Here is a 24,815-nt window from a genome sequence, read left to right on the forward strand (position 1 = left end):
TTATTCTTTTTGCACAAGATTAATATACAAATTGCTCACGTGGTCCTACTTTTTCAGAATTGTTGGAGTAGTGGAAGTATGGTTGGAGTACAGATTACTACAAACTGTTCTATTTTTGACAGATTCTGTTTTCAATGCATAGTTTGCTTGTTTTCTAGTTTCTATGGCTTATATTGCTCAATACAAATTGTGGAAATGCGAAAATGCTCTTTAGAGCTCGGGCTCCATGGAGCCCGAGTTTGACTTGGTCAAAATTCAAACTTTCACGTTTCAATTTTTTTTTGAAAAAAATTACACACATACTTAGAGACATAAAGCATATGTGTTAGGGTTTGATCCCTAGTATCCACTATGTTCTGAGATTGATGTTGCTATGACTTTGCTATGCTTAATGTTTGTCACTAGGGCCCGAGTGCCATGATTTCAGATCTGAACCTATTATGTTTTCATCAATATATGAGTGTTCTTGATCCTATCTTGCAAGTCTATAGTCACCTATTATGTGTTATGATCCGTTAACCCCGAAGTGACAATAATCGGGATACTTACCGGTGATGACCGTAGTTTGAGGAGTTCATGTACTCACTATGTGTTAATGCTTTGTTCCCTCTATTAAAAGGAGGCCTTAATATCCCTTAGTTTCCGTAAGGACCCCGCTGCCACGGGAGGGTAGGACAAAAGATGTCATGCAAGTTCTTTTCCATAAGCACGTATGACTATGTTCGGAATACATGCCTACATTATATCAATGAACTGGAGCTAGTTCTGTGTCACCCTAGGTTATGACTGTTACATGATGAACCGCATCCGACAGAATTCTCCATCACTGATCCATTCCCTACGAGCTTTCTATATATTGTTCTTCGCTTATTTACTTTCCCGTTGCTATTGCTATCATCACTACAAAATACCAAAAACATACTTTTACTACTGTTATCCTTTGCTACCATTACCACTACTATCATATTACTTTGCTACTAAACACTTTGCTGCAGATATTAAGTTTCCAGGTGTGGTTGAATTGACAACTCAGCTGCTAATACTTGAGAATATTATTTGGCTCCCCTTGTGTCGAATCAATAAATTTGGGTTGAATACTCTACCCTAAAAAACGTTGCGATCCCCTATACTTGTGGGTTATCACTCACCACCCCGGAGGGAAAAAGGATCAAGTATGTATCTAGGCATGCGCCTAGGAGGAGCCAAGTAAATACCCTCACAGGAGTTGTTCAGGAGGAAGTGCCTGTAGTGAAGGATTACCCAGATGTTTTTCCAGAGGAGTTACCAGGCATGCACCGGATCGAGACATGAGTTTTTGATAGAGCTATTGCCGTACCGGCCAATATCAAATAGACCCTTGTAACGCCCCGAGACCGATGTGCCAGGTGTCCTCTAGTTATTCGTTGTTGTTGCCTTGTCATTGCTTGCGTGTCATGCATTGCATATCATGTCATCATGTGCATTTCATTTGCATACATGTTCGTCTCATGCATCCGAGCATTTTCCCCGTTGTCCGTTTTGCAATCCGGCGCTCCTATGTCACCCGGTGCCCCTTTCTACCTCTTTTCGTGTGTGGGGGTTAAACATTTCCGGATTGGACCGAGACTTGTCATGCGGCCTTGGTTTACTACCGGTAGACCGCCTGTCAAGTTTCGTACCATTTGGACTTCGTTTGATACTCCAACGGTTAACCGAGAGACCGAGAAGGCCTCGTTTGTGTTGCAGCCCAACACCTTTCCAATTTGGCCCAAAACCCACCTAAACCTCCTCCATCATCTCGGTTGGCCGAAAACCGCACCTCATTTGGACTCTCCTAGCTCCCTCTACCTATAAATATGTGACCTCCCCCGAAAATTCCGCGGTACAAACCCTAGATCTCTCCTCTCCGCGTCGCCGGACAAATTTTCCACCGACGGACATGTCCGCCGCCGCCTGCGTCCAATCGGAGGCCGCCATCTGTCTGCCGCCGCCCTCTCTCTCCTTCAGCCCCGCCGCCGGCCCGCGGGACCCAGATCGGTCCCGCGCGAGCCCATACCCGCCACCGTCGTCCGCCCGTTTCGGCCCGCCGCCTCCTCCGGATTTGTGCCGCCTCCTCGCCGGACTTGCGCCGCCTGCTCGCCGGGGTGCCTCGCCGCCGCGCCCCTTCGTGCTCGCCGCCGTCGGCAGCCGCCCGCCGGAGCCGCGGCCCGCCGCCACCGCCTCCCGCGGAGGAGCCCGCAACCACCGCCGCCCGGCTCCCGTGCCTGCGCCGCCTCCCGCTCGCGGCCGAGCCCCTTCGCCGCCCCGGGCGCCATCGCCGGCGCGGCCATCCGCCGCCCCGACCACGCTACTCCCGGCGCCGCCCGACCTCGCCACGGCGCCTGCTACCTCCTCGTCGCCGGCGCCCTCTCCGGCCACCGGATCCGGCCCTCCTCCGGCTTCCTCCCTTGGTTCTCCTTCCTCCGCGACGACAAAAAACTTCGGCCGAACTGCTACAGTTGATTCGGCGAGATTCGGATCTGGATCTGGACACGGTTGACTTTTTATCCCCCGAAACCCTAATTTTTTGGCAATTTTCATCATGCTATAACTCTGCATCTGTAGCTCTGATTTATGCATGTAGCATATCAAAATGTTTGACTCGACAAGTACATCATTTCATCTCATTGCATCATTTTAATTTGAGCTCATCTTGTTGCCTGAAATGCTGTTGGAAGAGAGCTATGTGAGGTATTTGTCAGATCTGTTTCAAGCAAATGGCATTTTGTCATTTTTGCCATGATTAATGTGTGCATGCTATGACCCTGAGCTCTACATGTATTTTGTTATATGCCATGCCATCTTTACAGTGGTGCTTGCCATGTATTTTTGTGATATTTGTGGTGACTAGCACAAGCTTGCAAAGTAGCGTAATCGGTAATGCTGATTTCAGGGACTTAGAATTTCACTAAGTCCTTGTCCTGATTTTGTTGATATGCCATATGTTCATGTTGTTTACTAGTGATCCGTGCCTCTTTTGAGGATGATCAGTAAGGATGTGTTGTTAACATTGTGGTGCTATATCCATCCATGTCTTTGTTTGCATTTATGGAGCAACCTAGCTTGAGTCAATCGAGCTCTACTTTTGCTATATCGTGATCCTGGCAGATTGTTGATATGTTCAGCGATTGTGCCGAGGATGTTGCTATTGATCCGTGCATGCTATGTTGTTGTTCTTGCCATGTCTAGCTTCTATGCCATGTATTCTTGATGGGTGTATGCTTAGTTTGTCATGCCATGTCAATTTATGCATAATGGGGGGAGGGAGAGTTCATTGAGAGAACAACACTCCCCCTATGTCCATGCCTACACCTAAACTAAACAACAAAATGAGTGTGGTGGGGTGTGCAAGGGTTCAAGCCACATTGCTCGAATCAATGATATTTAGCTCATGCCTTAACTCGCGAAATCTTGCTTCATCCAAGGGCTTCGTGAAAATATCTGCAAGGTTGTCATGAGTGTTGACATAGTTGAGCTCGATCTCTCCTCGCCTAATGTGATCCCGGATGAAGTGATACCGAATCTCAATATGCTTCGTCTTGAAGTGTTGCACCGGGTTGAGAGAGATCTTGATGGCACTTTCATTGTCACACCAAAGAGGCACTTTGTCACAAGTGACACTGTAATCCTTTAAAGTTTGCCTCATCCATAGGAGTTGAGCACAACAACTGCCGGCGGCAACATACTCCGCCTCAGTGGACGAGAGAGACACACAACTTTGCTTTTTGGAAGACCAACTTACCAAAGAGCAACCAAGGAATTGGCACCCTCCGGAAGTGGACTTCCTATCCACTTTGTCTCCCGCCCAATCGGAATCCGAGTACCCTACAAGCTTGAAGTTTGATCCTCTTGGGTACCACAAGCCAAAGTTTGGGGTATGAGCCAAATATCGAAAGATTCGCTTGACCGCCACATAGTGACTTTCCTTAGGTGCGGCTTGAAACCGTGCACAAATTCCCACACTCAACATGATGTCTGGTCTAGATGCACAAAGGTAAAGCAAGGATCCAATCATGGAACGATACACCTTTTGATCCACCACTTTACCATTGGGATCTAAGTCAAGTTGGCACTTGGTGGGCATTGGAGTGGAAGCCGGCTTGACGTCACTTAGCTTGAATCTCTTGAGCATGTCTTGAGTGTATTTGGATTGATTGATGAAGGTTCCTTCTCTTCTTTGCTTCACTTTGAACCCTAGAAAGAACTTCAACTCTCCCATGGAGGACATCTCGAACTTTGAGGTCATGAGAGCGGCAAATTCCTCATTGAAAGCTTTGTTAGGAGAACCAAAGATAATATCATCAACATATAATTGGCACACAAACAACTCCCCTTTGACCTTCTTAGTAAAAAGAGTGGGGTTGATTAGCCCAACTTAAAAACCACGGTCTTGTAACAACTCAGTAAGGTGGTCATACCACGCATGTGGGGCTTGTTTAAGGCCATAGAGTGCCTTATCGAGTTGATACACATGGTCGGGAAAGTAGGGATCCTCGAACCCGGGGGGTTGCTTGACGTAAACCAATTCATTAATTGGACCATTAAGAAAAGCACTCTTCACATCCATTTGTTGTAACTTAAAGTTATGATGAGAAGCATATGCAATCAGCATGCGAATGGATTCAAGACGAGCAACGGGAGCAAAGGTTTCACCGTAGTCGATACCCTTGACTTGGGAGTAGCCTTGTGCTACCAAACGAGCCTTGTTGTGAATGATAATCCCATGGGCATCTTGCTTGTTCTTAAATATCCACTTGGTTCCTATGACATTGTGATTCCCGGTTGGTCTTGGCACTAATCTCCACACTTTGTTGCGCTCGAAGTTGTTGAGTTCTTCATGCATGGCATTGAGCCAATCCGGATCTTCTAGCGCTTCATAGACCTTGTGGGGTTCCACACAAGAGACAAACGCGTGATGCTCACAATAATTTGCTAATTGTCTATGAGTGCTTACCCCCTTTCTTAAGCTTCCAAGCACATTCGTCATGAGATGATCCTTGGTGGAGAGCTTGGAAGCAACCTTGGCGGCACGACGCTCTAATTCCTCCTTGGGGGTGAGACGAGGAGTGGTCACTTGATCATCTTGAGCGTCGTCTTGGGCTTGTTCTTGTTCTTGAACTTGCTCGGAGGAGAGAACTTGACCTTGGGCATCACTTGAAGTGTCAACACCGTCTTGAGCGTGATCTTGCCCTTGGTCATGTTCTTGAGGATGAGGGCCTTCATGTTGTTCTTCGGAAGCGTGTGGGCCTTGGGTTGGTGATGGCTCCACTTGAGTGGAGCATTGTCCTTCTCCTTCGGCCACAAGGGGTTGCTCAATGGGTAGGATAAAGCCAACACCCATTCTTCTTATGGCTTGGGGAGGAATTTCATCACCTACATCACAAGTGCCACTTTTCTCCACTTGGGAGCCGTTATTCTCATCAAACTCCATGTTACACGTCTCCTCAATAAGTCCCGTGGATTTATTGAGGACACGGTAAGCATGCGAGTTTGTAGCATAGCCAACAAATATGCCCTCATAAGCTCTAGCCTCAAATTTAGACAACCGAACACCTTTCTTGAGAATGAAACACTTACACCCGAATACCCGAAAGTACTTGAGGTTGGGCTTGTTACCGGTGAGTATCTCGTATGGAGTCTTGTTCAAGCCCTTGCGGAGGTAGAGCCGATTGGATGCATGACACGCGGTGTTGATGGCTTCGGCCCAAAAGTTGTATGGAGACTTGAACTCCGCCATCATGGTCCTTGCCGCATCCATCAACGTACAGTTCTTCCTCTCCGCAACACCGTTTTGTTGAGGGGTGTAGGGTGCGGAATATTGATGCTTGATTCCCTCATCACTAAGAAATTCATCCAAGGTGTAGTTCTTGAACTTGGTGCCGTTGTCACTTCTTATTGTCAAGATCTTTGCATTGTGTTGACGTTGAGCTTCATTTGCAAAGTCAATGACGGTTTGTTGGGTCTCGCTCTTCCTCTTGAAGAAATACACCCACGTGTACCTTGAGTAGTCATCCACAATCACCAAGCAATACTTCCTACCTCCAAGACTATCGAAGGATGGAGGCCCAAAGAGATCCATGTGAAGGAGCTCCAAGGGCTTCTTTGAATAAATGATAGTCATGGGAGGGTGAGCCTTCTCATGTAGCTTTCCTTCGATACAGACACTGCAAGCACGATCTTTAGCAAAACTAACATTCGTTAGTCCACGAACATGGTCCCCCTTGAGGAGACTTTGCAAAGATCTCATATTGACATGGGCTAAACGGCGATGCCAAAGCCATCCCACATCAACTTTAGCCATTAGGCATGTCGCGGTCTTAGTGGGTCGCTCCGAAAAGTTAATCACATATAGACCGTTCTCGACATGCCCAACAAAAGCTACTTTAAGAGTCTTGCTCCACAAGAGGGCCACGGTATCGATATCAAAGAAAGTGGCAAAGCCCATGATTGCAAGTTGACGAACGGAAAGTAAATTGTATGCAAGGGACTCAACAAGCATGACCTTCTCGATCGAGAGATCATGAGAGATGAGAAGTCCCAATACCTTCCCTTTTCATGCAAACTTAATGATAATGAAACCTTAGCTGCTTATGCTAATGGTATATATGATCACTATGATGTGGAACAAATAGAAGAATTTGTTGCTTTTAAGGGTGCTTATGAAATTGAATATTTGTTTGAAAAGTATGAAGCTTTTGATGATGATGTTTATAGGCCTGAAAATTTAGCTATCCCAAAATATTGCTATGATAATTATGAATATAATTCCTATATTAATGCACTTATTGAGAAAGTCTGCGCTGTCCAAGAAGAGATTAATATTTTGCAGGAATCTATGGAAGAAGAAGAAGTCGATGAAATTGTGAGCTCATTGGATGAAAAAGATGAGGAGGAGAGCGAAGAACAAAAGGAGGAAGAGCGGATTGATCACCCGTGCCCACCTTCTAATGAGAGTAACTCTTCAACTCATACATTGTTTAATTTCCCTTCATGCTTACCAAAGGATGAATGCTATGATAATTGCTATGATCTCGTTGATTTTTTTGAAATATTCCTTTTTGATGATGCTTGCTATGCTTGTGGCCAAGATGCTAATATGAATTATGCTTATGGAGATGAACTTGCTATAGTTCCTTATGTTAAACATGAAATTGTTGCTATTGCATCCACGATGATAGTCCTATTATCTTTTTGAATTCTCCCGACTACACTATATCGGAGAAGTTTGCACTTATTAAGGATTATATTGATGGGTTGCCTTTTACTATTACACATAATAATTTTGATGAATATAATATGCATGTGCTTGATGCTCCTACTTGCAATTACTATGAGAGAGGAACTATATCTCCACCTCTCTATGTTTCCAACATGGTAAAATTGCAAGAAACTGTTTATAGTATGCATTGGCCTTTACTGTGTGTGCATGAATTGTTCTTTTATGACATGCTGATGCATAGGAAGAGAGTTAGACTTCGTTGTTACATGATATATGTTACTTTGTGCTCACTACTAAATTACAAATCATTGCTAATTAAAATTGGCTTCGATATACCTTGGGATCCGGGTGGATTCATTACTTGAGCACTATATGCCTAGCTTAATGGCTTTAAAGAAAGCGCTGCCAGGGAGACAACCTGGAAGTTTTAGAGAGTCATTTATTTCCGTTGAGTTCTTTCATATAGTTTAAAAACAACAAAAATAAAGAGGGGAACCCAAAACTTTTTCAAAAAGGAAAGTGAAAGTGAGAAAGACAAGCATTATTGAAGTGGGAGAGCTCCTTGAACTTTGTTCATGCTCACGGCAACTTTGTGAATCTTGATTACAGAAAATTTTCAAAAAAAATAATTATCCCCTCATACAATTCCATTGTATTATAAAAATAATGTGCCAAGGTTTGCCTTTAGGGTGTTTACATTTGCTTGATGGTTTGTACGGTGCAGGACAAAAACTTTGGCTGTAGTGCGCGATTTTACATTTTTAGCTGGAACGCCAAATGGTTATGATTCTTTTTGCACTGTCTTTATATACAAATTTTTTATTTTTCCTAATTTTGGCATATTTTTTCAAGTATCATAAGTATGGTGAATGTTCAGACTGTTCTGTTTTAGACAGATTCTGTTTTTGATGCATAGTTTGCTTGTTTTGATGAAACTAACGATTTATATTAGTGGATTAAGCCATGAAAAAGTTATATTACAGTATACACAATGCTAAAACAAAATATGAATTGGTTTGCAATAGTACTTATAGTAGTGATTTGCTTTATTATACTAACGGATCTTACCGAGTTTTCTGTTGAAGTTTTGTGTGGATGAAGTGTTCGATGATCGAGAAGGTCTCGATGTGAGAAGAAGGAAGAGAGGCAAGAGCTCAAGCTTGGTGATGCCCGAGGCACCCCAAGTAAATATTCAAGGAGACTCAAGCGTCTAAGCTTGGGGATGCCCCCGAAAGCATCCCCTCTTTCTTCAACAAGTATCGGTATGTTTTTGGATTCGTTTCGTTCATGCGATATGCGCAATCTTGGAGCGTCCTTTGCATTTAGTTTTCATTTTTCTTTTATGCACCATGCTGGTATGAGGTAGTCCTTGGTTGATTTATAGAATGCTCTTTGCACTTCACTTATATCTTTTGAGTATGGCTTTATAGAATGCTTCATGTGCTTCACTTATATCAGTTGAAGTTTGGATTGCCTGTTTCTCTTCACTTAGACAACCGCCATTTGTAGAATGCTCTTTTGCTTCACTTAGATTTGTTAGAGCATGGGCATATCTTTTGTAGAAAGAATTAAACTCTCTTGCTTCACTTATATCTATTTAGAGAGATGACAGGAACTGGTCATTCACATGGTTAGTCATAAAATCCTACATAAAACTTGTAGATCACTGAATATGATATGTTTGATTCCTTGCAATAGTTTTGCGATATAAAGATGGTGATATTAGAGTCATGCTAGTGGGTAGTTGTGGATTAGTAGAAATACTTGTGTTGAGGTTTGTGATTCCCGTAGCATGCACGTATGGCGAACCGTTATGTAACGAAGTCGGAGCATGAGGTATTTATTGATTGTCTTCCTTATGAGTGGCGGTCGGGGACGAGCGATGGTCTTTTCCTACCAATCTATCCCCCTAGGGGCATGCATAGTAGTACTTTGCTTCGAGGGCTAATAAACTTTTGCAATAAGTATTTGAGTTCTTTATGACTAATGTTGAGTCCATGGATTATACGCACTCTCACCCTTCCATCATTGTTAGCCTCTCTAGTATCGCGCAACTTTCGCTGGTACTATAAACCCACCATCTACCTTCCTCAAAACAGCCACCATACCTACCTATCATGGCATTTTCATAGCCATTTCGAGATATATTGCCATGCAACTTCCATCATCATCATGTACATGACTTGAGCATTCATTGTCATATTGCTTTGCATGATTGTAAGATAGATAGCATGATGTTTTCATGGCTTGTCCGTTTTTTGATGTCATTACTATGCTAGATCATTGCACATCTCGGTACACCGCCGGAGGCATTCCTATAGAGTCACATCTTTGTTCTAGTATCGAGTTGTAATATTGAGTTGTAAGTAAATAAAAGTGTGATGATCATCATTATTAGAGCATTGCCTCAAAAAAGAGAGGCCAAAGAAGCCTAAATAAAAAAAGGGGGCCAAAGAAGCCCACAAAAAAAGAAAAAAAGAAAAAGAAAAAGAAAATAAAAGGGGGCAATGTTACTATCCTTTTACCACATTTGTGCCTTAAAGTAGCACCATGTTCTTCATATAGAGAGTCTCTTGAGTTATCACTTTCATATACTAGTGGGAATTTTCATTATAGAACTTGGCTTGTATATTCCAACGATGGGCTTCCTCAAATGCCCTAGGTCTTCCTGAGCAAGCAAGTTGGATGCACACCCACTTAGTTTCAGTTTGAGCTTTCATATACTTATAGCTCTAGTGCATCCGTTGCATGGCAATTCCTACTCACTCACATTCATATCTATTGATGGGCATCTCCATAGCCCGTTGATACGCCTAGTTGATGTGAGACTATCTTCTCCTTTTTGTCTTCTCCACAACCACCATTCTATTCCACCTATAGTGCTATATCCATGGCTCACGCTCATGTATTGCGTGAGGGTTGAAAATGCGGAAGCGCGTTAAAAAGTATGAACCAATTGCTCGGCTTGTCATCGGGGTTGTGCATGATGTGAATATTTTGTGTGGTGAAGATGGAGCATAGCCAGACTATATGATTTTGTAGGGATAACTTTCTTTGGCCTTGTTATTTTGAAAATACATGATTGCTTTATTAGTGGGCTTGAAGTATTATTGTTTTTATGTCAAATGATAGACTATTGCTTTGAATCACTCGTGTCTTAATATTCATGCCATGATTAGATATGTGATCAAGATTATGCTAGGTAGCATTCCACATCAAAAATTATCTTTTTATCATTTACCTACTCGAGGACGAGCAGGAATTAAGCTTGGGGATGCTGATACGTCTCCGTCGTATCTATATTTTTTGATTGTTCCATGCCAATATTCTACAACTTTCATATACTTTTGGAAACTTTTTATACTATTTTTGGGACTAACATATTGATCCAGTGCCCAGTGCCAGTTCTTGTTTGCTGCATGTTTTATGTTTCGCAGAAACCCCATATCAAACGGAATCCAAACGGGATAAAAACAAATGGAGAATATTTTTGGAATATTTGGAGAATTCCGGAAGAAAAATCCATGCAAGACGGTGCCCGAGGTGGCCACGAGGCAGGGGGACGCGCCCCTGACCCTCGTGGGCCACCTATAAGGCGGTTGATGCCCTTCTTCGGCCGCAAGAAAGCTAATTTTTGGTAAAAAAATCACGGCGAAGGTTTCAGTCCAATCGGAGTTACGGATCTCCATATATATACGAAACGGTGAAGGGGCAGCAGACGAGAACGCAGAAACAGAGAGAGATAGAGAGACAGATCCAATCTCGGAGGGGCTCTCACCCCTCCCACGCCATGGAGGCCATGGACCAGAGGGGAAACCCTTCTCCCATCTAGGGAGGAGGTCAAGGAAGAAGAAGAAGGAGGGGCTCTCTCTCCCCCTCGCTTCCGCTGGCACCGGAGTGCCACCGGGGGCCATCATCATCACCGCAATCTTCACCAACAACTTCACCGCCATCATCACCAACTCTTCCCCCCTCTATGCAGCGGTGTAATCTCTCTCTCTCTTACCCACTGTAATATCTACTTAAACATGGTGCTCAACACTATATATTATTTCCCAATGATGTATGGCTATCCTATGATGTTTGAGTAGATCCGTTTTGTCCTATGGGTTATTTGATGATTGTGATTGGTTTGAGTTGCATGTTTTATTATTGGTGCTATCCTATGGTGCTCTCCGTGTCGCGCAAGCATGAGGGATTCCCGTTGTAGGGTTTGCAATATGTTCATGATTTTCTTATGGTGGGTGGCGTGAGTGACAGAAGCACAGACCCGAGTAAGTAGGTTGTTTGCGTATGGGATAAAGAGGACTTGATGCTTTAATGCTATGGTTGGGTTTTACCTTAATGACCTTTAGTAGTTGCGGATGCTTGCTAGAGTTCCAATCATAAGTGCATATGATCCAAGTAGAGAAAGTATGTTAGCTTATGCCTCTCCCTCATATAAATTGCAATAATGATTACCGGTCTAGTTATCGATTGCCTAGGGACAAGTAACTTTCTCGTGACAACAAGCTCTCTACTAAACCTAACTTATTTGTGTCTTTATCTAAACAGCCCTTACTTTTTATTTACGTAATCTTTATTATCTTGCAAACCTATGCAACAACACCTACAAAGTACTTCTAGCTTCATACTTGTTCTAGGTAAAGCGAACGTCAAGCGTGCGTAGAGTTGTATCGGTGGTCGATAGAACTTGAGGGAATATTTGTTCTACCTTTAGTTCCTCGTTGGGTTCGACACTCTTACTTGTCGAAAGAGGCTACAATTGATCCCCTATACTTGTGGGTTATCAAAGAGTTACTCTCATTAGAAGGTGGGCACGGGTAGCTAATCCGCTCTTCCTCCTTTTGTTCTTTGCTCTCCTCATCGTCTTTTTATCCAATGAGCCCACAATTTCATCAATTTCTTCTTCCATAGACTCCTGCAAAATATTAGTCTCTTCTTGGACAGCGGAGACTCTCTCAATAAAATCATCAATATCGGAATTGAATTCATAATTTTCATAGCAATATTTAAGTATAGCAAAAATTTCAGGTGTGTAAACAGCATCATCAAGATTTTCACACTCTTTAAAGAAAGATTCAATTTCATAAGCACCCATAAAAGCAACGAATTCTTCTATTCGTTCCACATCATAGTAATCATATATACCATTAGCATAAGAAGCCAAGGTTTCATCATCATTAAATTTACATGAAAAGGGAAGGTGTGGAGCCTTCATCCTAGAGCAACAAGTATAATCATATATCAAGCATAGTTGCCGAGCATACCAATGCAACACATAAATTTGATCCCATAATAGTTTCCCTTTTTGAGTCAAGCGATAATCCCTAAAGTATTCACGTTGATCCCATTATAAATTTGAATGTGGTTTTCTCAGGATTATCAAAGTAGTTCATAATATCTTTCACATAATGAGCATCGAGGCTTTTAGGAGGTTCCCCATCTCCATGAGTAGCAAGTAAACCTAATTTTTTTTGGTATTTCGTGTTCCATATCCATAAATAAAGATAGAGAACAACTTAGAACAGCAAATAAAAATTACTTAGTAATAAAGCAAACAAGCACACACGAGAATAATCACCCCACGCTATAACTCCCCGACAACGGCGCCAGAAAAAGGTCTTGATAACCCACAAGTATAGGGGATCAATTGTAGGCTCTTTAAATAAGTAAGAGTGTCGAACCCAACGAGGAGCTAAAGGTAGAACAAATATTCCCTCAAGTTCTATCGACCACCGATACAACTCCACGCACGCTTAACGTCCGCTTTACTTAGAACAAGTATGAAACTAGAAATACTTTGTAGGTGTTGTTGGATAGATTTGCAAGATAATAAAGAGCACATAAATAAAAAGTAGGGGTTGTTTAGATGAAGACACAACTAAGTTAATTTTAGTAAAGAGCTTGTTGTCACACAAGAAAGTTATTTGTCCCTAGGCAATCGATAACTAGACCGGTGATCATTATTGCAATTTTATTTGAGGGAGAGGCATAAGCTAACACACTTTCTCTTCTTGGATCATATGCACTTATGAGTGAAACTCTAGCAAGCATCCGCAACTACTAAAGATCATTAAGGTAAAACCCAACCATAGCATTATAAGGCATCAAGTCCTCTTTACTCCCATACGCAAACAACCTACTTACTCAGGTCTGTGCTTCTGTCACTCACGCCATCCACCATAAGCAAATCATGAACATATTGCAAACCCTACAACGGGGATCCCTCACGCTTGTGCGACGCGGAGAGCACCATAGGACAGCACCAATAATAAAACATGCAACTCAAACCAATCACGATCATCTATTAACCCATAGGACAAAACGAATTTACTCAAACATCATAGGATAGCCATACATCATTGGGAAATAATATATAGCGTTGAGCACCATGTTTAAGTAGATATTACAATGGGTAAAAGAGGGGTTACACCGCTGCATAGAGGGGGAAGAGTTGGTGATGACGGTGGTGAAGTTGTTGGTGTAGATCGTTGTCGCGATGATGGCCCCGGCGGTGTTCCGGCGCCACCGGGAGAGAGGGGGAGAGAGCCCCCTTTCTTCTTCTTCTTCTTCTTCCTTGTCCTTCCCCCTAGATGGGAGAAGGGTTTCCATGGTGGTGGAGGGGCGGGAGCCCCTCCGAGATTGGATCCGTCTCTCTGTCTCTCTGTTTCTGCGTTTTCTGATTCCGCCCTTTCACCGTTTCTTAAATTCCCGGAGATCCGTAACTCCGATTGGGCTGAATTTTGGACACGATTTTTATCCGGATATTGGCTTTCTTGCGGTGAAAGAAGGACACCAACCGCCTTACGGGGTGGCCACGAGGGCCCAGGGCGCGCCCCCTACCTCGTGGCCCCCTCGGGCAATCTCTCACGTTGATTCTTCTTCCCCAAAATCACATATATTCCAAAAAAAATCTCCATCAATTTTTATCCCGTTTGGACTCCGTTTGATATGGATTTTGTGTGAAACAAAAAACATGCAACAAACAGGAACTGGCACTAGGCACTGGATCAATATTTTAGTCCCAAAAATAGTATAAAAAGTTGCCAAAAGTATATGAAAGTTGTATAATATTGGCATGGAACAATCAAAAATTATAGATACAATGGAGACGTATCAGTCACCAACTTCGAAGTCGAAAGTGTGATGAATCACCGGCGGCGTAACGACTCACTACGTCACCCCGCATTTTCTGAACAAGAGTTTAATTCTCTTAATTCGGTAGATGCATATATCGGAGCCGCCCGAGCAGGACTTGAGGGAGCCGCAAACCTTATGTCAACCAACTTGCAGGTAAGTGATTGGTTTTGACAACTGAACACAAATCCTAACCCAGTAGCCCCCAAGCCTTAATTTGGTTGGGACGACCGAGTAAAGGGTCTAAATCTGCATATTGTTGCGACATGGTGTAGGACTCTAGGGAACAAAACAAAAAAATATCCGAGGACCTTGAGCTAAGCCGAACATAGTTGGCATCTATGAAGGCCGAACTCGAGGAGGTCAAGAAATTCACCATGGAAGCCCATGATGAGTAAAAGATTTAACATGCAGAATTGCTTGGGGCAACTTTTCTAATGGAATATTGCCTTGTAGCAGCCGAGTCCATAAGTCAACTGCAGAAGGATTTGGACGCTGCTAGAGAATTTCAAAGGTACGCCAAATCGCAGCACGAAGCCGGCCGCCGGGTACTGACCCGAAGCCATGAGGAAAAGAACAAGCTTAAGGCGGAAAACTAGCGGCAAGCCAAAGAAATTGAGAGTTTAAAAACTCATCTGGCACAAGCCTACGAGGAGAACCTCGGAAAGGTGGCATGTTCGGTGAGTGAAATTTTAACTTGTGATTAAGTAAAGGACGTGTATTATGCAAATGTAAGATACATGCCACGTCTCTTGCTAGGTCTCCTTACCGGTCGTCCCGAGGAAGAGGCCATCTCATTCGGAGGGAACCTGCTAAAGGAATTGTCCATTGTGCACGGGTGAGCTTGGAAAGCTATGAAGAACAAGGTTAAGGCATTGTGGCCGAACAAGACGCTTCCGGAAGCTAACCGTTTTAAAGGAGCTCAGCGTCGCTTTGAGCTATGGAATATGTCGGCCTGTCGAGAAGGAGCATGGGAGGCATGGGAGATGGTTAAGACCCACTTTACCAAACTTGACCTAGAGCATCTAACTCGAGTTGGGCCAGTAGGACCGGACGGGCAGGAACTGCCACTACACTTGGTGTATGACCAAGTGATGCCTGATGCTCAATTTTCTCAGGAGGACTGTACCCTGTACGCCATAATAGACGACCTCGACCGAGAACTGGGTATTTGATTCCATGTATCCATGTACTTTACATCATATATTCTCCAACCGTGCTTTAAACATTGTCTTAACCGGCCATCAGCTTCTGCCTGTCCCGCCATTGGCCAAGGAGTGTTTCTTACTATGTGACCTGGAATCACCAGGAAATCATTTCGGAGAACTAGGCAATCCGACCATTCGGTGCAAACAAACAAAATGCGCTCGGGGGTCATGTTATATTACTGTTTAACGTAATAAACATCTTCCGAATAAAATAGTTCCTCCATGGGTTCCTTTCTTTGGGTTGTCATGTTGACCATAGACGTTGTAACCGAATACCCGTGCTATGCAAGTTATGGTTACCTCGGGAAAATAACCTCGGTTTTTGGTGATGATCACCAATTATTTCCACTTCCCTCGTGGCTGACAAATTATTTTCTTAAGAATGCTAGCTTTCGGCTTCACCCGTCTAAGGTACGTACCTGGGTGATCCGGATGTAACAATCGCAGAGGTGCTCCCTTTACCCCCTAGCCGAACAATCGGGAATGTAGGGGTAAGCATAGGAGCAAGGCAACCCAGCTTGGCCAAATCTTAAGTCAAATTGATGCATATAGTGGCTTAAAAATGACACTAGAAGGGTGCAAACATGACGAGAACGAATATATGCACAAAAAGATATATTTATCAGCTTGGTGAAAGAAGCCCCCAAGTAAGACTAGGTAGTGCATTTTAAGATGTATGTCGAGGAAACCTTAACGTAGCTCGGTCTAGCCGAACACATCCTGGTGTAACATCCCAAATTTTCAATTTGGAATGTACGTCAGAGAGTGAAAGCAGAACATCAGAAGCCAGCAGGATTGCTACAGCCTATGCCGATACCCGAATGGAAGTGGGATAAGCTTGGCATGGATTTTATCACCGGATTGCCCGGGACCAAATCAGGATATGATTATATATGGGTAGTAGTTGATCACTTGACGAAAGTGGCTCACTTTATCCCTGTAAAAACCACGTATACAAGTGTGAAGTTGGCCAAGATATACATGACCAGGATCGTATGTCTGCATGGAGTTCCGAGGACCATCGTGTCAGATAGAGGAACACAGTTTACTTCAAAATTTTGGCATCAGTTGCACCTGACCTTGGGTACCAGACTGGAGTTCAGTACAGCTTTTCATCCGCAGACAGATGGACAGACTAAGAGAGTTAATCAGATTCTGGAGGACATGTTGAGAGCTTGTGCATTAGACTACAGATCTAGTTGGGACGATAATTTGCCCTACGCAGAGTTCTCATACAACAACAGCTACCAGGCCAGTTTGAAGATGGCACCATTCGAAGCATTGTATGGGAGAAGATGCTGAACACCATTGATGTGGGATGAAGTTGGAGACCGCCAGTTGTTTGGACCAGATTTGATTAAGGAATCCGAAGAGAAGGTTAAACTAATTCGAGATAGACTGAAGGTAGCTCAGTCTCGACAGAAGAGTTATGCAGATTCAAAACGCAAGGAGGTAGTCTATGAAATTGGAGACAGAGCGTATCTGCGAGTGTCACCTCTTCGAGGTGTTAAACGTTTTGGTGTTAAGGGGAAATTAGCCCCGAGATTTGTGGGACCGTGGAACGCATGGGAGAAGTTGCCTACAAGTTGGAGTTACCCGAAGGACTGTCAGGAGTACATAATGTGTTTCATGTTTCCCAGTTGAAGAAGTGTCATGCGGAGATGGCCGACATTCCTCTGAGAGATATAGTGCCCCTGTAAGCAATTCAATTGGACAGTGATTTGACGTATGAGGAGAAGCCAATCAAGATTCTAGAGTTTGCTAGCCGAGTTACTTGTAGCAAGGTTATCAAATTTTGCAAAGTTCGGTGGAGCCACCATACCGAGGATGAAGCCACCTGGGAACGAGAGGATGATCTTCGCAAAGACCACCCACACCTATTTCCTAGCCAACCCGAATCTCGAGGGCGAGATTCATCTTAAGGGGGGTAGGTTTGTAACATCCCAAATTTTCAATTTGGAATGTTATACGTAGGTCATTCATGCATATCATATTTTATTTGCTTTTCATTTTGCGATCCTCGAATTTCTAAGCAACTCAAGGACCCTCGGAGAGAGTTGGGGATTTCACGGTTTTCATATTTGAATTTTATCAAATATCGAAACGAGGATCAGTTGTTTTATTATTTTTCTCTCCGAAAATATTTCATATTAAAATGTATGAGAGGAGATAATATGACTTCTCCAAAATAAATGAAATATTGGAGGAAAAATATTAAAATCAACCTTTTGATTTTATTGCTATTTTTATTTGCATAGGAAAAAATATGCATTTTCAAAAATTGCATTTTAGGCCAAGAAAATGTTCACCTTGTTCTAAATATTCTATTTAGACGGTGAAAATTTGTTTTGGTATTTTTTTAGATTTTTTTCTAGGATTTCTTTTCGGTGGAATATGTTAAAAAAAGAGGAAGCCCGCCTGACCGAACTGGGCCGTGGCCCAGCTGGCCCAGCCAGCCCCGCGCCGCCGTCGTCTCCAAGCCGGACTCCTCGAGGGAGTCCGAGCCGCCGCCGCCATGGCCTTGCCCCCTCCCGCAAGCCGCCTCCCCTCCCCATTTAAAAGCCGGACCGGGCCCCCCCCCCCTTGGAGCCCCAAGCCGCCACAGCCGCCAGCCCCCGCAAGCCGCGCCGCCAGCCCGCCACCGCTCGCCGCCGCCAAGCCCTGCCGCGCCGCCCTCCATCGCTCCGCGCTGCACCCCGCCGTCGCCCATGCCGCCGCCCGCTCACCGGAAGCCGCCGGAGCCGCGCCGGAGTTCGAATCTCGCCATTCGGTTTTTTTTCAGTTTAGGTAAAAACGGCCGATTTTTTTAAAAAATAACCCTAGTTACGTTTTTTATACCGATTCGTTGGTTTTCTCGGTTTAGTTTATTCAGCGGACGTTTGTCCGTACATTTGTTTTAACGAACGGTTTTTGCCCGTTAGTCACAGACAACGAACGTTCATTAGTTAGCATGTTCGTCCGTTTTTCTTTTTCTCGGGTTTTTCACGATTATTTTCGATCGTGATTTTTGATTCGATTTTCGTTTTAGTTTTTCTTTTCGCTCGTTTATCTTCGTCTCGAAGCCCTCTTTACATTTAACCAACTTGAACAAGATTCTGGTACTGTAAAATTTGACTTTAGTCCAGATTAGTAATCGGATCTTATTTCTTTCGCAGTTTGTGTTTCGTTGCTCCGTTTGATTTGATTCTTTTTGCAAACCAGAGTTCTTAAGTTGAACTTTCTGGTTAGATCTTATTATTTGAGTTTTACTCATGCATCTTTGTTTGATTGCTTATGTATGCTATTGTTTGTCTGCGATAGAACACCCGGAGTGCGAAGCGTGCTACTACGAGTCTCTAGGTTTCACGGATCATCAGCAAGGCAAGTAACACTTTGATCATACCCCTTTATTACCCAGTTTTTTATGCATTAGTTCCAATCCTCAAACACTGCATGATTAGGATGTGATTAACTTGTGGGTTTGGGAAGTAGATGATGAGGCAGAACCTATTACCTGTTTTATTATCAAACCCTCGGGAGTTACCTCTATGTTGCTTATATTGCTATGCTATGCTCGTAGACTTGGTTTGGGTTTGAGTGTATCCATGCAGATGTGAGATTGTTCTTTAATGGTTCAACTTAAGGTGGCAACTTTAATACACATCTGGGTGGATTGCTTCTTTGGGCACCTGGAGAATCCAGTGTTGTCCTAGGATATCCCGGAGTACCCGTGTGATCATCCTATGACCCGCCACCCAGGCTCAAAGGGATCTTAAGAATTATTCATGCTAGAAACTTCCGTGTGCATCCACAAGCCATTATGGGCTCTGGCATAGTAGGAGTAAGTTGTGTGACCTTTTTCAGTGGTGGGCTAGCAGATGTAGAGGGAAAGTAGGTGTAACTGTCCACCCAGAGTAAAGAGTAAATGCTTCTGAAAGACTGTGTCTCGGTCATCCGTTTCTCAAACATCATGTAGTGCGAGAAATCCAACGGAGGAGATCGAGTCTTATGGGGAAAAGTGCATAAACCTCTGCTGAGTGTACAATCTAATCATGGTTAGCCATGTCCCCGGTTATGGACATCTTGAGTATCTAGTACTTGGATTTTCCTATTGTATCTCATCACTCTAAATTAATTTGTTGGGTTAATGAACTACTTCAATTGGGATTGAGTTGGAGGAACCTTCTTAGTGTTGTTTCAACTACCATGATAGTTAAAATAAAACTTATTCCTTCGTTGTAGGAAAAAATTGGCTTTTCGCAAAAACATTATAACCATACAACCTCCACCAGCCAAATATGCATATAGTGTTGGCATTATTTCTGTTCATTGCTCTACTGTGTTACATTGCCAGCATATTCCATGTGCTGACCCGTTTTCGGGCTGCAACATATCACGTTGCAGACTTTTGAGACGAGAAGTAAGGTTCACTAGGTCGTTGTCGTGCAGCTCAGCTATGCCGTTGGAGTTGATGGACTCACTTTATCTTCCAAGCCTTCCGCTGTTATCGTATTAGATGGCCTTAAGCCATATTTATTGTGATAAGTTCTCTTTTGGAGACATTCGATGTAATAAGTGTGTGATTGCTACTCTGTTATAAATCCTTCGAGTACTGTGTGTGTCAGCATTACCGATCCAGGGATGACACTAAAGCACAGAGACTTGACCGTTTGAGGTCGAGTCACTACAAGATGGTATCAGAGCACACGCCGAGTGTAGGACACGACCACTAAGCTAAAGCCTTAGATCACTACTCTCTTCTCATTTCTGACTCCTCTCCATTTTCTACTCTTTAGGATGGCGGACGCAAGGAACAAGTTTGCACAACCGGATGAAGAAGCACCTTTTGGACGACACTTGAAGGAAGTCACTAAGTACGTGAACATTGGAATACCAAGCTTCACCGAGACTTACAACGCCACTTTACCAGAAGAGGAGCGCTGGATGATTCAAGTTCAAGTTCCAGGAAGGACATTCCCGCCAGTCACTAAGCCCATAGAGTTTTCCTTTGATGCACCAACCTAGAGTCTAGGAAAGAGTATGGCAGCCCACATCACCATGGGACGCATTGGAGAAGTTTACCATAAGGAGCTTAAGGATACTATCTACCAGATTTGTGGGCGCCGAGATGAGCAATGGGAGATGATCAACACCAGGAAGGATAGATCAATCGCAGCTTTCATCCAGGAGTTAAACCAGCACATTCGTCGCCAGGAGAATCAGATGTGCGCAGGCATGATAGATTTGAAGAAGGCAATGACAAGGATCACCGAGCTTGAAGAAGAACTCAAGTCTACATGCCATGGATACGAGGAGGAGATGACGATACTAGTGGAGACGAATGACGATCTGACAAGGAAGCTAGGAGTATTCATGGGAGACCCCGCGCCAGGAGGAGAAGACGATGAACCTAAGGAGATTTGTTCTGAAGACTACATCATCATCGACGACACCGATTATGACCCGGATAGTAGTGATGATGATTTTGAAGACGAAGCTAGAGCAGACATCATGGAGTCTTCCACTGATCAAAATTTCTAGATGACCACCAAAACAATAGTAGTAGTAGTAGTCTACCATGTATATAGTGTAGTCTGAGCACTTTTGTAACGATAGTTAGATCGATTTGTATGCCCTTGCTTGCTTGATTGAGTGATATGATCGTGTTTGTCTCATGTGCATACGGGTAGTGTTTTCCTCACTAGACCTCATTCTATTCTACTTCTCTTCCCTCTAAACCCTCAGATGCCTCCGAGACGTGACCCCGAATTTACCTTTCCGCCGGAGCTCACTCAGTTGATCCAGCAGCAGAATACACTGATATAGTTGTTAGCTCAGAACCAAGGCAACAACAACAACAACAACCCACCGCCACCACCACCAGTTGACAACTTAGCCCGTTTTCTGAGGTTGCAGCCACCGGTGTTCTCCAGTAGCACCGAGCCGATAGTGGCAGATGATTGGCTCCACAGGATTGGAAGGGAGTTAACCACTGTAGGATGCACAGATGCTGAGAAGGTGTGATTTTCCGCACATAAGTTGGATGGACCAACAGCCTCATGGTGGGAGAATTACACTATCACCTATCCTATAGCCACTGTTACATGGGATCAGTTTAGCAAGCATTCCGCACAACCCATGTCTCAACTGGAGCTATGAGCATGAAGAAGCGTGAGTTTCGCAACTTACACCAAGGGAACCATACTGTCGGGCAGTACATGGATGAATTTAGTAAGCTATCTTGTTATGCTCCTGATGATGTGGCCACAGATGCCGCAAAGCAGGAGAAGTTTATGGAAGGTCTGAATGATGAGATGAGCATGCAGTTGATGGTGACAACATTCAACAACTACCAGGAGTTGGTAGACAAGGCTCTTATGATTGAAGGGAAGCAACAACAAATTGAGAGCCACAAAAGGAAGTATGGACAAAGAAGGTACAACTCAGGAGCTCAGCAGAAGCCTCGATTAACCTCGAACTCGGGAGGACTTGTCCATAACCATGGAGGTCACAACCAAAATGGAGGGAGTTCTCACAACTACAGTGGCCCCAAGAATGGAAACGGGAACGGAGCAGGTAGTAATCAGAACCGCTCTAACCCAGCCACACCCGCCAAGAAGGACCTAAGTCACATTACTTGTTTCAAGTGCGGGAAGACTGGACATTACGCCACTGAGTGCCCTGAAGCGAAGAATGGAAATGGCAATGGAAGCGCTGGGAAGAAGCCCAACCCTTTCAACAGGGGACAAGTGAACCACATGAACATGGAGGAGGTTGAGGAGCAGCCTGATGCCGTTATCGGTAAGTTTTTGGTTAAGTCGTTTACTGCAATCGTTCTTTTTGATACTGGTGCATCACATTCATACATATCAAGGGGATTTGTGGATAAGTATAAACTGCCCACTAAAGTTCTTAGGACACCTATGCTAGTAACCTCACCCGGAGATGAGTATATGGCAAGCAGTGGATGTTTTCAGATGCCATTAGCCATTGGAAGCCATGTTTTCCCCTCAGCCTTGATAATTTGGAGTCACAAGGATTGGATGTGATACCGGGAATGGTTTGGCTATCGTTGTATGGGGGAAACATAGATTGCGCGAGTAAGTCAATTTTGCTCACTGATATGTCTCCGTCGTATCTAATTTTCCAAACACTTTTGCCCTTGTTTTGGAATCTAACTTGCATTATTTGAATGGAACTAACCCGGACTGACGTGTTTTCAACAGAATTGCCATGGTGTTATTTATGTGCAGAAACAAACGTTCTCGGAATGACCTGAAACTTCACGGAGCAACTTTTTGGAAAATATAAAAAATACCTGCAAAAGATGAAGGCCAGGGGGCCCACCACCTGTCCACGAGGGTGGGGGGCGCACCCCCCTACCTCATGGGCCCCCTGGTGCCTCTCCGACTCCAACTCCAACTCTATATATTGTGTTTCGGGGAGAAAAAAATCACGAAGAAGAATTCATCGCATTTTATGATACAGAGCCGCCGCTAAGCCCTAAAACCTCTCGGGAGGGCTGATCTGGAGTCTGTTCGGGGCTCCGGAGAGGGGAATCCGTCGCCATCCTCATCATCAACCATCCTCCATCACCAATTTCATGATGCTCACCGCCGTGCGTGAGTAATTCCATCGTAGGCTTGCTGGACGGTGATGGGTTGGATGGGATCTATCATGTAATCGAGTTAGTTTTGTTAGGGTTTGATTCCTAGTATCCACTATGTTCTGAGATTGATGTTGCTATGACTTTGCTATGCTTAATGCTTGTCACTAGGGCCCGAGTGCCATGATTTCAGATCTGAACCTATTATGTTTTCATCAATATATGAGTGTTCTTGATCCTATCTTGCAAGTCTATAGTCACCTATTATGTGTTATGATCCGTTAACCCCGAAGTGACAATAATCGGGATACTTACCGGTGATGACCGTAGTTTGAGGAGTTCATGTATTCACTATGTGTTAATGCTTTGTTCCGGTTCTCTATTAAAAGGAGGCCTTAATATCCCTTGGTTTCCGTAAGGACCCCGCTGCCACGGGAGGGTAGGACAAAAGATGTCATGCAAGTTCTTTTCTATAAGCACGTATGACTATGTTCAGAATACATGCCTACATTATATCAATGAACTGGAGCTAGTTCTGTGTCACCCTAGGTTATGGCTGTTACATGATGAACCGCATCCGGCATAATTATCCATCACTGATTCATTACCTACGAGCTTTCCATATATTGTTCTTCACTTATTTACTTTCCCGTTGCTATTGCTATCATCACTACAAAATACCAAAAACATTACTTTTACTACTGTTATCCTTTGCTACCGTTACCACTACTATCATATTACTTTGCTACTAAACACTTTGCTGCAGATATTAGGTTTTCAGGTGTGGTTGAATTGACAACTCAGCTGCTAATACTTGAGAATATTCTTTGGCTCCCCTTGTGTCGAATCAATAAATTTGGGTTGAATACTCTACCCTCGAAAACTGTTGCGATCCCCTATACTTGTGGGTTATCCAGACTATTTTGTGGCACCGTTGCCGGGGAGCATAGATCTATTCTTTGAGTCACTTGGGATATATATATCTGCTTATCATTATGAAGAACTTGAGAGATCCAAAAACCAAGATCTATCCCTCAACTACGAGGGGAGGTAAGGAACTGCCATCTAGCTCTGCACTTGATTCACCTTCTGTTTTGAGTAAGCTTGCGACACCTACACTTGCTTCTGCTATTCGTTCTGATATGTCGCATGTTATTGATGATGCCACTTCTGCTATGCATGATACTTATGATGAAACTACTTCTATGCTTGATACTACTGTGCCACTTGGTGATTTTCTTGATGAACAACTTGCCAGGTCTAGAGAAATTGAAAATATTGAATCTAATGATACTGATGAAAGTGATGATGAAGAATCACTTGTTATTCCTAAGGGTTATGTTTTTGATCAAGAAGCTTCTTTAGCTATTTTAGCTTGCAAAGATAGATATGAACTCAAAAGGTTATTAGCTAAATGGAATAAGCAATCTCTAAATGCTAGAATGAAACCTGACCCTGCTTTTGCTACTTCACCTATCTGTGTTACTGATAAGGATTATGAATTCTCTATTGATCCTGATATAATTACTTTAGTTGAATCTGATCCTTTTCATGGTTATGAATCTGAAACTGTCGTGGCACATCTTACTAAACTGAATGATATAGCCACCTTGTTCACTAAAGATGAGAGAACTCGTTACTTTTA

Source organism: Triticum urartu, chromosome 4 (genome assembly GCF_003073215.2).
Source record: "Triticum urartu cultivar G1812 chromosome 4, Tu2.1, whole genome shotgun sequence".
In the NCBI taxonomy this organism is placed as follows: Eukaryota; Viridiplantae; Streptophyta; class Magnoliopsida; order Poales; family Poaceae; genus Triticum; species Triticum urartu.